Source organism: Emys orbicularis, chromosome 18 (assembly GCF_028017835.1).
Source record: "Emys orbicularis isolate rEmyOrb1 chromosome 18, rEmyOrb1.hap1, whole genome shotgun sequence".
In the NCBI taxonomy this organism is placed as follows: Eukaryota; Metazoa; Chordata; order Testudines; family Emydidae; genus Emys; species Emys orbicularis.
Genome location: NC_088700.1, coordinates 20,268,113 through 20,274,433, shown reverse-complemented (window position 1 = coordinate 20,274,433; position 6,321 = coordinate 20,268,113).

Genomic DNA, 6,321 nt, shown 5'->3' with positions numbered 1-6,321 from the left:
ATCTTTCGGACCAAATTTCCTCTTTCATTAGATGCTGTTAGCCAGAGGACACTAAACTAGAAACAAAAAGCAAACAAACCCCAAATGAAAAGATAAAGTGATTTGGTTTTAATTAAGTGTAGAGATAGGCTCCAAAACTCAGTCACAGATCTGAATGCCCTGGTATTTAGTAAGTCTTTAAAAATGGAACCCAGATCTTCACAGGAAACTATGTTTTTAATGTTCTCTAATCGGACATTACATAATTAAATACACCAATGAATATATAAATTTTGAAACAAGATCCCTGACAAAACAGGTTTGTCAGTATAACAGTATCACAGAGAGAGGGCTGAAGGGGTCTTGTGGCTAAGGCAAAGAATTGACAATAAATTAATGACATAATCAAAGCCCTCATCACCTGAATGCACGCAATTCCCACTGACTTCAGTGATAGTTCAGTCCACACAACTGACAGGATAACAACCTCCAGTCCAAGTCAGCAGAATCACAGCAGGGATGAATCTAGTCACAGGTGTTTGGTTAAAATTGGTTGTCTGGAATCAGATACCACGTCAGCTACATGAGAACTTTCAATGACATTTTTGTTAATACATATCAGGGGGAGGAACTGGGGAAAAAAATACAAAAAATTAAAAACAAAAACAAAAAAGGTTCATTTTCAACACTTTGAAATGAAAACAACTTAGAAGTTTCATTTTTTCCCCACAAAACTATTTTTGCCTTATTGTTACCAGCTCTAGTCCTAGTGCACTGCAGGGGCTGAGTGTGTAATTTGATGTCTTCCCTTAGTGAACGTGTATACAAAGACAATGGCCCATTACACCCAGCTAAAGAGACTTAGGGTATGTCTACACTACGGGATTAATCCGAATTTATATAATTCGAATTTGGGAAACAGATTGTATAAATTCGATTGTATGCGGCCACACTAAGCACATTAATTCGGCGGTGTGCGTCCATGTACCGGGGCTAGCGTCGATTTCTGGAGCGTTGCATTGTGGGTAGCTATCCCATAGCTATCCCATAGTTCCCGCAGTCTCCTCCGCCCATCGGAATTCTGGGTTGAGATCCCAATGCATGATGGGGCCAAAAACATTGTCGCGGGTGGTTCTGGGTATATCCTCCCCCCTCTCCAGGAAGCAACGGCAGACAACCGTTTCGCGCCTTTTTCCTGGGTGAACAGTGCAGACGCCATACCACGGCAAGCATGGAGCCCGCTCAGCTCAAGACAGCAGTCATGAACATTGTAAATACCTCGCGCCTTATCGTGCAGTTTATGCTGAACAAGAACCTGGAAAACCAGGCGGCGAGGAGCAGGCTACAGCAGCGCGGCGACGAGAGTGATGAGGATATAGAAATGGAATTCTATCGAACCGCGGGACCCGGTGCTTTGGAGATCATGCTGTTAATGGGGCAGGTTATAGGCATGGAACGCCGATTCTGGGCCCGGGAAACAAGCACAGACTGGTGGGACCGCATCGTGTTGCAGGTGTGGGACGATTCCCAGTGGCTGCGGAACTTTCGCATGCGTAAGGGCACTTTCATGGAACTTTGTGACTTGCTTTCCCCTGCCCTGAAGCGCCAGAATACCAGGATGAGAGCAGCCCTCACAGTTGAGAAGCGAGTGGCAATAGCCCTGTGGAAGCTTGCAACGCCAGACAGCTACCGGTCAGTCGGGAATCAATTTGGAGTGGGCAAATCTACTGTGGGGGCTGCTGTGATGCAAGTAGCCAAAGCAATCACTGAGGTGCTGCTACACAAGCTAGTGACTCTGGGAGATGTGCAGGTCATAGTGGATGGCTTTGCTGCAATGGGATTCCCTAACTGTGGTGGGGCGATAGATGGAACCCACATCCCTATCTTGGCACCGGAGCACCAGGGTACCCAGTACATAAACCGCAAGGGGTACTTTTCAATGGTGCTGCAAGCACTTGTGGATCACAAGGGACGTTTCACCAACATCAACGCGGGCTGGCCGGGAAGGGTTCATGATGCTCGCGTCTTCAGGAACACTACTCTGTTTAAAGGGCTGCAGCAAGGGACTTACTTCCCGGACCAGAAAATGACCGTTGGGGATGTTGAAATGCCAATAGTTATTCTTGGAGACCCAGCCTACCCCTTAATGCCATGGCTCATGAAGCCATACACAGGCAGCCTGGACAGGAGTCAGGAGCTGTTTAACTACAGGCTGAGCAAGTGCAGAATGGTGGTAGAATGTGCATTTGGCCGTTTAAAAGGTCGCTGGCGATCGCTACTAACTCGCTCTGACCTCAGCCAAAGAAATCTCCCCATTGTTATTTCTGCTTGCTGTGTGCTCCACAATCTCTGTGAAAGTAAGGGGGAGACCTTTATGGCAGGGTGGGAGGCTGAGGCAAATCGCCTGGCTGCTGATTACGCGCAGCCAGACACCAGGGCGATTAGAAGAACACACCAGGAAGTGCTGTGCATCAGAGAAGCTTTGAAAACCAGTTTCATGACTGGCCAGGCTACAGTGTGAAATTTCTGTTTGTTTCTCCCTTCATGAAAACCAGCCCCCTTTATTGACTCATTCATTCTCTGTAAGCAACCCACCCTCCCCCTTCCCCCAGCTTTCTTTCAAAGGAAATAAAGTCACTATCGTTTAAAAATCATGTATTCTTTATTAAGTGATTATAAACATAGGGAGAGAACCAAGAAGGTAATCTGGGTGAGGTTTGGGAGGAGGATAGGAGGGAAGTAAAAGGCCACTGAACAAATTCAATATAATGACAGCCTTTTGGTTGGGCTGTCCACTGGAGTGGAGTGGGAGGGTGCACGGAGCCTCCCCCCCCCCCCGCACGGAGCCTTCCCCCTCCCCCCCGCGTTCTTACACGTCTGGGTGAGGGGGATATGGAACATGGTGAGGGGGGAGGGAGGTTATACAGCGGCTGCAGCGGCACTCTGTCATCCTGCTGCCGTTCCTGAAGCTCCACCAGACGCCGGAGCATGTCCGTTTGCTCACGCAGCAGCCCCAGCGTTGCAGCCTGCCACCTCTCATCTCGAGCGTCCCTCAAGACCTCACGTTCACTGGCATCTTTCCTAAATTTAGATACAGTGTCCTTCCACTCATTCAAATGAGCTCTTTCATTGCGGGTGGATTCCATTATTTCTGTGAATATGTCGTCTCGCGTCCTCTTTCTACGCCGCCTTATCTGAGATAGCCTTCGGGACGGAGGAGGGAGGCTTGAAAAATTTGCAGCTGCTGGAGGGAGGGTTGAAAGAAAGGAGAGAAGTTTTTAAACTGATACATTTTACAGAACAATGCTTATACTCTTTCATGGTGAAAAACACTATTCACATTACATAGCACATGTGATTTCAGTACAAGGTCGCATTTTCCATCTTAATATTGAGTGCCTGTGGCTTTGGTGTTAGAGATCACAGACACAGGTCCGGGCAACAGAATTCAGCTTGCAGGCAGCCATGGTAAGCCATTGTCTTTCGGCTTCTGCGCCCTCCTTTCCCACATACCAAGCAAAGCCTGTTGACTGCTGCGGTTTTCCTGTTAACCTTCAGCAGCAGAAAACAAACTAACCCCCCCACCATCCAATTCTCTGGGATGATCGCTTTATCCCTCCCCCCACCGCGTGGCAGGTATCAGGGAAGATCCCTGCAGAAACCAAACTAACCCCCCCGCTCCCCCCCTCCCGCCATGAATTCCCTGGGATGATCAATGTAACCCTCCCCCGACCGCATGGCTGGTAACAGGGAAGATCCCTGCTAGCCAAACGCGAAAAGCTCAGGGCCAATTCCCCCCCCCCCCCCCCCCCCGTGCTTGGCTAACTGCAGGGAAGGATTTCTTTTCAGCCACAGGCAAACAGCCCAGTAGGAACGGCCACCTCTGTCCCCTTAATTAAGTTCCCGTATTTCAACCAGGTTACCATGAGCGATATCACTCTCCTGAGGATTACACAGCAAGATAAAGAACGGATGTTGCTTGAATGCCAGCAAACACCGGGACCATACGCTGCCAGGCTTTGTCAGGCAATGATACCAGATTACTTGCTACTAGCATGGCGTGGTCAAGTGTCCTACCATGGAGGACAGAATAAGGCTGCACTGCCCAGAAACCTTCTGCAAAGGCTTTTGGAGTACCTCCAGGAGAGCTTCATGGAGAAGTCCCTGGAGGATTTCCGCTCCATCCCCAGACACGTTAACAGACTTTTCCAGTAGCTGTACTGGCCGCGAATGCATCCCAAGTCCTCAGGGCAAATTAATCATTAAAAAACGCTTGCTTTTAAACCATGTTTTATATTTTAAAAGGTAAACTCACCTGAGGTCCCTTCCATGGGGTCATGGTCTTGGCTACTGGCTTGGGAGGCTTGGGAGGGTACTTCAGTCAGGCTGAGAAAAAGATCCTGGTTGTTGGGGAGAACGGAGTGCTGGGTGCTCTCTGCAAGCTCGTCCTCCTCCTCCTCTTCCCCATCCGCAGAAACCTCAGGTGTAGCTGATGAGACTATCCCCGACCCGGAATCCACGGTCACAGGTGGGGTAGTGGTGGCGGCCCCCCCTAGAATTGCATGCAGCTCGGCGTAGAAGCGGCATGTCCGCGGCTCTGACCCGGAGCGACCGTTTGCCTCCTTTGTTTTTTGATAGGCTTGTCTGAGCTCCTTGACTTTCACGCGGCACTGATCTGAGTCCCTATTGTGGCCTCTCTCCATCATGCCCTTGGAGATTTTTTCAAAAGTTTTGGCATTTCGTCTTTTCGAACTAAGTTCTGCTAGCACTGAATCCTCTCCCCATATAGCGATCAGATCCAGTACCTCCCGTGCGGTCCATGCTGGTGCTCTTTTTCGATTATCAGCCTGCATGGTTACCTGTGCTGATGAGCTGAGGTATCTGTGGTATCTGTGGTCACCTGTGCTCTCCACGCTGGGCAAACAGGAAATGAAATTCAAATTTTCCTTGGGATTTTCCTGTCTACCTGGCCAGTGCATGTGAGTTCAGATTGCTGTCTAGAGCGGTCACAATGGTGCACTCTGGGACAGCTCCCGGAGGCCAATACCATCGAATTGTGGCCACACTAACCCTAATTCGAATTGACAAAATCGATTTTGGCGCTACTCCGCTCGTCAGGGTGGAGTACAGAAATCGATTTTAAGAGCCCTTTATTTCGAAATAAATGGCTCCGCTGTGTGGACGGGTGCAGGGTTAATTCGATTTAACGCTGCTAAATCCGAATTAAAGTCATAGTGTAGACCAGGCCTTACTTAGCTCAGGTATTAGGGGCTTGCAGTTATTGCGCTGAAGGTGATGGGCTCTAGCCTTACTTATGACTTTGGGTCCATGTGTATTTAACCATTTATTTAGTAGCTTTGCAGAGATTTACCCATTCCATGACTCTGACTAATGAGCCCATATTTCTTCTTCGAGTAGTGTCCCTAGGGGTGCTCCACTGTAGGTGTATGTGCGCCCCTGTGCCTCTAATGGGAGATTTTTGGTAGCAGTGTCCCGTTGAGTCCCCGCATGTGCCCTCCCTCCTTCCTGGTCTGCCTGGAGGCTATTTAGCACTGCAGGGGGCGAACCCCCCCTCACTTCCTTCTCCACTGCCTTCTTCCATTCCCCAGCTGTGTCATTAGCAGTGTTTGTTTTGTTACCTTTGTTCTCCTTACAAGTAGTTCGACTGGTGTTGCTTTATTTTATTTTATTCCTTTGTGTTTAAAAAGAGAGAGAGAGAGGAAAAGAACTTCAGTTTCCTGTCCTGTCTGGGGGCATCCCCCCTCCCCAGGCATCTAGTAGACTTAGGGTGACCAGATGTCCCAATTTTATAGGCACAGTCCCGATTTTTGGGTCTTTTTCTTATATAGGCTCCTATTACCCCTCACCCCCGTCTCGATTTTTCACATTTGCTGTCTGGTCACCCCAAGTAGACTCATAATTTTGTTTTTCAGTTAAAAAAAAAAAGTAAGGAAGCCGTTGTCCTGCATTCTCCCTGCTCGAGGCTGCCCCCCTGCCCGGGGCAGGCCTGGCTCTCTCTGCGCCGAGCGGTGCCGCTCCTGCCAGGCGTCAGTCCCTGTGGTGGCCAGACACGTTGCCTGGGCCTGGGAGCGCCGCACGAAGTGCTTCCCCCACCACAGCTAAACCATCAGCCGCCTCCCTCTGGCGAGAACGTGTCAGTCTGTGGGGGGCTCGGGGGGGGCTGAGCCCGGGTCATCCTGGAGCTGTCACTTCAGAGGGGTGGAGCCATGAGGAGAGGAGGGGAGGGGAGGAGACAGCGGCCTCCCCCCGGAACGGCTACTCCGAGCGGCTGGCCAGGCAGTGGGGCTCCCCAGAGCGGCACCTCGGCAGGACACCAGCAGC